The sequence below is a fragment of the Apodemus sylvaticus genome, chromosome 12, assembly GCF_947179515.1.
Source record: "Apodemus sylvaticus chromosome 12, mApoSyl1.1, whole genome shotgun sequence".
NCBI classification, from domain to species: domain Eukaryota; kingdom Metazoa; phylum Chordata; class Mammalia; order Rodentia; family Muridae; genus Apodemus; species Apodemus sylvaticus.
The window spans coordinates 60,973,400-60,981,167 of NC_067483.1; positions in this window are offsets into that span (position 1 = coordinate 60,973,400).

The window sequence follows — 7,768 nt, forward strand, 5'->3', positions numbered from 1 at the left end:
AGCTGGGGCTCTCTTCCTTCTACCCAGATTTATGTTTTGGTTAGAGGCAGCACTGCTGCTAGCACCCTTCTCTGGGTGGGCCAGTAACTGGCCCTTCATAATGCCTTCAGTCATTGCTACTGAGAAGGCAGATTCACTGTGCCGGGCTAATCTGTAAATAATGCAAATGCAGTTCCCATCACCTCCACACCACACCCTCTTCAGTAGGATTCCTGGTCTTCACTTTGTCCTTTATCCGAGGGAGGATTAAGTAGATGCCTTGGGTTCTCAGTTATGATGCACTGTCATATCCCAGTGGCCCAACCTGAGTGACTGGACCTCACAGTTCAGAAGAGAGGCCTCTTTGGAATTCCAGCTCCCTAGCACCATTGACGGGCGACCTCTGACAAAGGACATATTCCCTGGAGTTGGTTGTGTCTTCCATTTCCACGGGACCAATAGGGAGTCTGACGTCCCTTTTCAATCTAAGGAATCCACTGAACTTCCTTACACTTGTAAGTCCAGAAAGGATCTTGGGAGCTCTCTTCCATGACTTCTGAGTGGAGATGTCCTTTTGAAAGATAACAGTTCGTGAATCTTCTTCAGTTCTGTTAAGAACTTTTCTAGAAGCTGAGTGACCAGGGGCTGTAGCATCAGTAGACTTTTGTGCAGTGAGGCTCCATGTGACCTCTCTGTTGTCTAATGTAGTCCATATCCTCAACCTCCCAGGCATCACATAGCACTGATATCTTAGGATGAAAGACGGCTTGGCAAAGGGAGGTAAATTCCCATAGCATGACAGCTTTCCTAGTGCCTGTTGCTTCCCCTGTCTCTTCACCACCTCCTTCCATGGGGGCCGCCATGTAACTCTGATGGGGGAGACTGGGAACCTAGCCTGAAACTCTCATTGTAGCTTGTCTCCTGGACATGCTTTCTCAGAAAGGGTCCACTATTGGCTGTTGAGAAATAGCTGCCTTCTTGGTCTCTAGCCTTTGGGACTGACCTGGGAAGATCACTGTGACTACCAGTGACTGCAGAAGCTCTCCTGCAATGTTGTGGTGCCCTGGAAATGCACCAGGATACTCTTTCTTGGAGGAGGCATGAACATCATGGAGTCTCTGAAGTTACCCAGGAGAAAGTTGGCCCTGCCATCTCCTGCAGGGACAGGGAGATGAATCTTCAGCATAGAGAGCAGAAGATGGAAGACTAAACTTGAAGCTGCTGGTCTCTGGGTGAATTCAGGATGTGATGAAGGCATTGCTGTGGTAATTCACAACCAGTCAACTTGGGTTCATTGAAGAGCCATAAACTTTCCGGCTTGAGTGAATGAAATAGTCTGTGGGCAGGTTGCCCTAGAAAGCAGGTAGTAGAAGGCTGGGATGACACTCCTTTTTGTGGGGTACTAGCCCTTCTGAGTTATCCTAGGGTTTATATTCTGGTCTTGGAGAATCTGTTCCTTCCTTGGTTGTAGCCAGATAAGACCAAGAAGGCCCTTGAGTCCTACCATGTTAGTGCCAACTGTCCTCCAAGTGGTACGCTGTCATCTGTGAGTGGGCGTTAGTGTCTAGGGGTGAACCCCAAAGAGAGAGAACATCTACTTTCTAGGCCTCACACTGAAGGGATCTGTAGCAGTCACATTTAATAAGAACTCTGAAGCTTCAAATGATGTTCCTAGTTGGAGCACATAGATTTCCCCACCCTGATATACAAATATTCTTAGCTAAAGCTGCCAGAATTAATGTAACAATTAAATTCGCTCACAGGGTATTTTAAACATTGTTTACATATGAGATGTGCATCTTCTGCCAATGCTACTGTCCAAAATGAGGTGCATATACACACACTGGACCTGCCGTGATGGAATCGTGGTAGATAGGCCTTCTCACCACTGGCCCCATCCTGATGCAAAATGGCTCCCCGTGTGTGGTGTGGCACCCTCGTTTGGGGCCTAGAGTTCTTGCAAGCTATTGGTTGGATGAAGGCTGCAGATGGTGATGCCATGCACCCTGGTGATTCCTTTCCACATAGGTGGTATGAAGGACCAAGTCTTGAGTATCCTGAATTTTGTAGCTAGACAAGGACACGTGAGCTGGTGTCTGTGTCAAGGAGCAAATAACTATGTATGGCTCTCCTATGGAGCATTGTGTGTGTGTGTGTGTGTGTGTGTGTGTCTGTTTGGTTGTGAGTCGTGAGTCTTGGGCAGTACACTGCAGACATGATCTTCGTATGTGAGTAGCTTTTCACATCTCCCATCTCTCCTGCTTCTAGAAGGCACAGAGCTTCTAGCCCTGATACCTCCTCTTAGGCACTTTGGTCATGCTAGCCCAGATTTTGGCCTGTGATGAAACAGAGACATGTTTACAACATCTAGAGCAATATCCAAGCATACCTCATCTCCGAGCTTCCACATTTCCCAGTCCCCTCCCCTCATTTCTTCCTCTATGAGCCTCATCTGCCTCATCAGTTGTCATCACAGATGCCATCATTTCCATTTGATGTCTTCCTTTGCAAGTGTGCTGATGACTCAGGCCAGCCCGGGCAGCAGGACACAGTGCTGTGGCTTTCCATCATTGAGAGGCCTATTGGTCCCACTGGAGCGCTGACTTGCTTTGGGTCTGGTGTGTGGTTTGCTGTTGCTCTTGTGGACTAACTAGATCTCAGTCACTGGCCACTGGAGCATTGGGTTGAAGGGGGAGTGATACCCTGAAGTAGTATTTATTATTAAGCATGAGCCTCTCACAAATGCTAATTCCCAGCTTCCACAGCCGGAGGAGGTGCTGACTCTAGAGACCTAGGCAAGGGACTCATAAAGCAACATTGAACAAAAGAAAGAAGCTTCCTGGAGATGTAATGACCTGCAGGCACTGGACAAAGATGGCCCAAGACAGTGATTCTCAACCTCGCTGCTCACTAGGCTTACCAGGGAGCACCGTCATCATCATTAACAACAACAACAACAAAACTCAGCTGTCCAGTTTCTACCATACAGTAGCAAAATCGGAGAGACTCGGAGGGAGACAGGTGGCAGTAGTATTTAATGTCCCACTAGTGGCTTCAATGTGCAGATGTGGACAGGAAGCAGCAGCCTAAGCAACAAGGAGGAATGGAACCGAGTAAAACAGGGCCCAGCAGCCCACCTGGATGCCAAAACACAGTAGCCAGGATGCCCTGCCCACTCTGCAGCGGACACGCGCACGGTGGTTGCTTCGTGCCTCTCTCTCTGACTGGCTCCTGCGAGGTCATGTTTGGGTTCAGGCTAAATGCAGTAGTTGGCAGTAGGTACGCCAAGACTGGGGAACATCAGGGGCACTTTGACTGAGAACTGTTCTGCCGTGCTTCCCCAACCTTTACCACAGTGCTTCCTCCCAGCCTGCATCATGGACACTGTCTCCGTCTGTCTTCATATACCTTTGTGTTTGGCCATTGTGTGTCAGGCTATGCCTCTGTACCCAAGGTCACGAAGTAGGGTGGCTGGAACACGGCTAGGGAGTGAAGAGTGTCTCTGAAGTGACGATCGTGATACAACAAGCTTCCAAATTTCTCTGTGGAGCGTGCCCCTTCCTAGATCAAATCTGGGAGGCTTTTCCAAGACTACAGTGCGACATGGACCCCTGCTTCAAGTCCTCACTATTTTCTTTGGCTCTGTGTTGGATAGGCAGCAAGGAAGCTGCAAGCTGGCTCTATTTTCTGGTGCTTTCCCCAGAACTTGCTGCTCTGAGAAACCAAAGCTGTGAATGCTCTGCCCGGGCGCTTGTCCTGGACAGGTCCACACGCCCTGGGCAATAGAGAAGCTCTCTCTGCTGGGAGGGGAAGGCATGAGACCAGAGGGAGGGTGGGCAAGGTGGGGGAAGCTGGAGGAGGAAGGGGAAAGGCAGGAGAGCCCCCCAACTGCCAGCAAGGTGGTTGCATCGTGTCCCAGAGAGAAAGGTGAAGGGGGACACAGTCATAGGCAGGATGGTCTTCTAGCAAGAACCCCAGAACTCCATGGACCCAGCAGAGAAACTGTGACTTTCTACCCTTGCCTTCATTCTGTCAAGTGTCAGCTTTCCTGAGATCCATCCCCTTCCAGTTAAAACAGGAGAGGAGGTGGGACGATACTCCTGGCACTGGGCATCTGTGCCACCATGTCACTTGGCACAGGACAAGGAGGGAGAAGCCAAGAGGAGAGATGGCTTCCTGTCCCCGTGGCTTCTCAAGGACTCTACAGGATGCTATGGGACACAGTGGGATACGTCAGAATGGGACTACGGGCCTTGCCAGGCGTGGGTTTCAGGGTCCTCTCAATAAACTGTCCATGAACTTAATCCCTCTGCACCTTCCCCTCTGCCAGGTTAGGACAAGGCGAGTAGGCCCCACACGCGCCCCGACCACAGTAGCCTTAGCTGGTCACTCACGGAGCACAACAGTTATAGCAACTCATCTGCCGTATAAACCGCTTGGCTGACCGAGTCCTCATTGAGTTCTTTCATTACCATGTGAAGTGAAATACATTCACCTTTACTATACACAGGCTGTGAGAATATAATAAACAAAGCCTGAACAAGCTGCCCTTCGCTCTCTGCCCACATTTCTGGCTGTCTGACTCTCTATGAGGAAACTCTTCACACAACACGTGGACTCCCCGGGGGCGGGGGTGGGGGGGAGCGTGTGGCCCGGCCCTGCAGTGTCTGGCACGGGGCTGGCCACCAGGAAGAGTAGGGGTGTGGATAGACACGGGTTGATTGAGAATGGTCTGGGGCTGAGCGTAGGGGGTGGTTATAAGAGTGGCATTGTGAAGTGCCATACAAATGCCAGGTGGTATTTTTATTTGTGCCACCTACGGCTTGAAAATGCTGGGAGAGAAAAGGCTGGCGACGGCTTGGAAGTTTGTTCAGCTGGGGCCATCTGAGACGCAGTGGGTTCACATTGCTGATCGCTGTCGATTGCTTTGTGCAATGGCTGCCCCTGAAAGGTGCGGCATTAGTCATCAAATCTTTGTGCCTGGTGCTCAGGTCCTGCTGAGGGGACAGAAGGAGAGGAGAGAGAGCGACTGACTCTGCTGCTGAAGGCTTATCCTTCAGGTGGGGTGAAAAGATGGAGGGACACTGAACCTTTATAATCCAAATAAATTGGAATTAAATTAAAATCAAACCAGAGAAGGTCTGGATTTAGGGGAAAGCTGAGTTTTCTTCCAAGGTAAAACCTTTGGGTTATATGTAGAAAGGGTTAGTATGCAAATGATAACCCTCAAATCCCAGTTTTGCAGACTGGGAATGGTGGCCCGGCAGGAGGACTGCAGGCTACAGCCCTCCCTGGAGGATACATGTGCTGGCTTTCTCTTTTTCCAGCTTTGCCTTTCTGCTGCTTCTTTTATTACCAACAGAGGCCATCTCCTATGACCAGGAGAGAGTGGAGAGGGCAGAAAAGAGAGTCAAAGGACCCAGTGATCATGCCTGGTGTGGGTGCTATCCAGCCTGGGCTGTGAGCTCCAAACTTGAGTGGACTCTGGTACACTTCTCGTTTACTGGTGACCCGGTATCTCAGGAATCACCCCTGTAACACCCTCAATGAGAGTGACCTCCATTCTGGCTGTGCCTGCTTTTCCACAGACTATGCCCTGTGGTGTGGTGACCCCTGAAGTCTGCATTGCCACGGGTCACAGGGGGACCCTGTGCTACCCTTCACTTAGGATGCTCACAACTGATCCATGGGGGATACTGAGGCCTGATAAAGCAGAAAGTGGGCTTTGTGTGTCAGCCAGGGCTCCTTAACCAGCCTAATGTATCACTGTTTTCTCTGAGCTGAAGTCAGACCCCCATCTCTGGGCTGCAGGAATCCGGTATATGCCAAGCTCTCCAATGGACTGTGGGACCAGTTCCCTCCAGGGATGAGGCGAGAGTCAGGCACATTCTTCTTCTCTTCCTCCTCTTCCATTTCTTCCTTCCAGGGATGGGGTGTGCTAGGGCTCCCAGTTCCCAACAACGTTTCTGTAGAGCTTCACAATCTCCCCTGCCTTCTGCTCTTCGGATGGGGTCACGAACCCTCTGCCTGGCTTTCCACTTCTTCCCTTAATGGTTATGTGGTGTGAAGCTGGCTGCTTTTGTGTGCCAACTTGACACAAGCTGGAGTTATCACAGAGAAAGGAGCTTCAGGTGGGGAAGTGCCTCCATGAGATCCATCAGTGGGGCATTTTCTCAATTCGTGATCAAGGGCGGGAGGGCCCCTTGTGGGTGGTACCACCTCTGGGATGGTATTCTTGGGTTCTATAAGAGAGCAGGCTGAGCAAGCCAGTAAGTAACATCCCTCCATGGCCTCTGCATCAGCTCCTGCTCCCTGACCTGCTTGAGTTCCAGTTCTGACTTCCCTTGGTGATGAACAGCAATGTGGAAATGCTAAATAAACCCTTTCCTGTCCAACTTGCTTCTTGGTCATGATGTTTGTGCAGGAATAGAAACCCTGACTAAGACAGTGTGTGACTGGCTTTTGTGTCTGAGTGCTCTCCTGAACTCCGAGAGAAGCTCTGGCAGATGTAAGAGACTTGGGGGCTATACCCAGAGTTTCCTAATTCATGGTGTCTAAGGGAAAAAAAATAAGTCCTACATCTACTAAGTAAGAGTCATTGCCAGAGGCAAAGGCTCCTGTAGGAAGTTGTTAGCCTGGGCCTGTCTTTACCATAGAGCTGCTATAACAAAACACCATAGACAGGACTGCTTATGGACAATAGACCTGTATTTCTGTTGTCCTACACCTCCTGTCTGCCTAAACTCTAGGTCATACTTCTGAGCCGTAATGATAGAATGAAATCAAGGAACTCTTAGTCTTTTTTATAAAAGGATACAAATCCCACCAGTCCAACCTCACCCCGTGGCCCAGGTCACAGTAGCTAGATAGGAAAGGCCACAGGGCCTCCACAAACAGCTGTTTTGGATAGGGTCACAGCTACTGATTCTAAAGGGTTTAGAATCTGACACTAAAAACATCTGGGTTGGGATTCCAGTTTTAACTCTTGTAAGGTAAATGAGCCTGGGGAATTCCCCTCTGTAAAACTGAAATCTTAACCCATCCAGTACTTGGGTTTGCTACGATCAACAAGTAGTTAGCACAGATTTCTCTCCCTCCTCTTCCTTTGATTCCTTCTGGGGTGTGATAGGACTTCTGGTTACCAACAAATTCCTGTATAAAGCTTCACAAACTCCCCTACCTGTGGTCTTCTGCTCTTTGGACTGGGCCACACGGTCCTCTGCCTGGCTTCCCATTCCTTCCTTTAATGGTTACTTGGTGTGGAACTGGCTTTTGTATCTGAGGCTTGCTGCACCCATGAGTGCAAATACAGTGTGTATTAAGTGGAGTTTTCTCTGAAATGTTTCTCCTTTTGTAACTCATTTGCTTCTTGCATGACTGTGAACGATGAACCGTGGACCAGCGAGAGAGTGGAGGAGGTGAAGGCGACTGGCGTGCAAGCCAGGTGACCCGAGTTCTATCCCCAGAACCCAGGTAAAGATGGAAGGAGGAAACCACTTCCACAAAGTTGTCCTTTGGCTTCCAAAGGCACGTCATGGCAGATGTGCCCACGATGCTGCAGAAATAAATAGTAATAAAAGAAAACCACAGAAAGCCAATGCTATCATAAAATGAGTATGCCTTCTCTTCTTTGGTACAGTAAATTCCCGAGGGAAGAAACTGTGTCTTCCTCGTTCCTTGCTCTGCTCCCTAAATATTTACTGAAAGAATGTTGAACCCATAAGTGCTTTGGGGGAGGCACAGTTTACAGCTGAGACACTAATATAATTTAGGGGTGGAGGTAAGAACT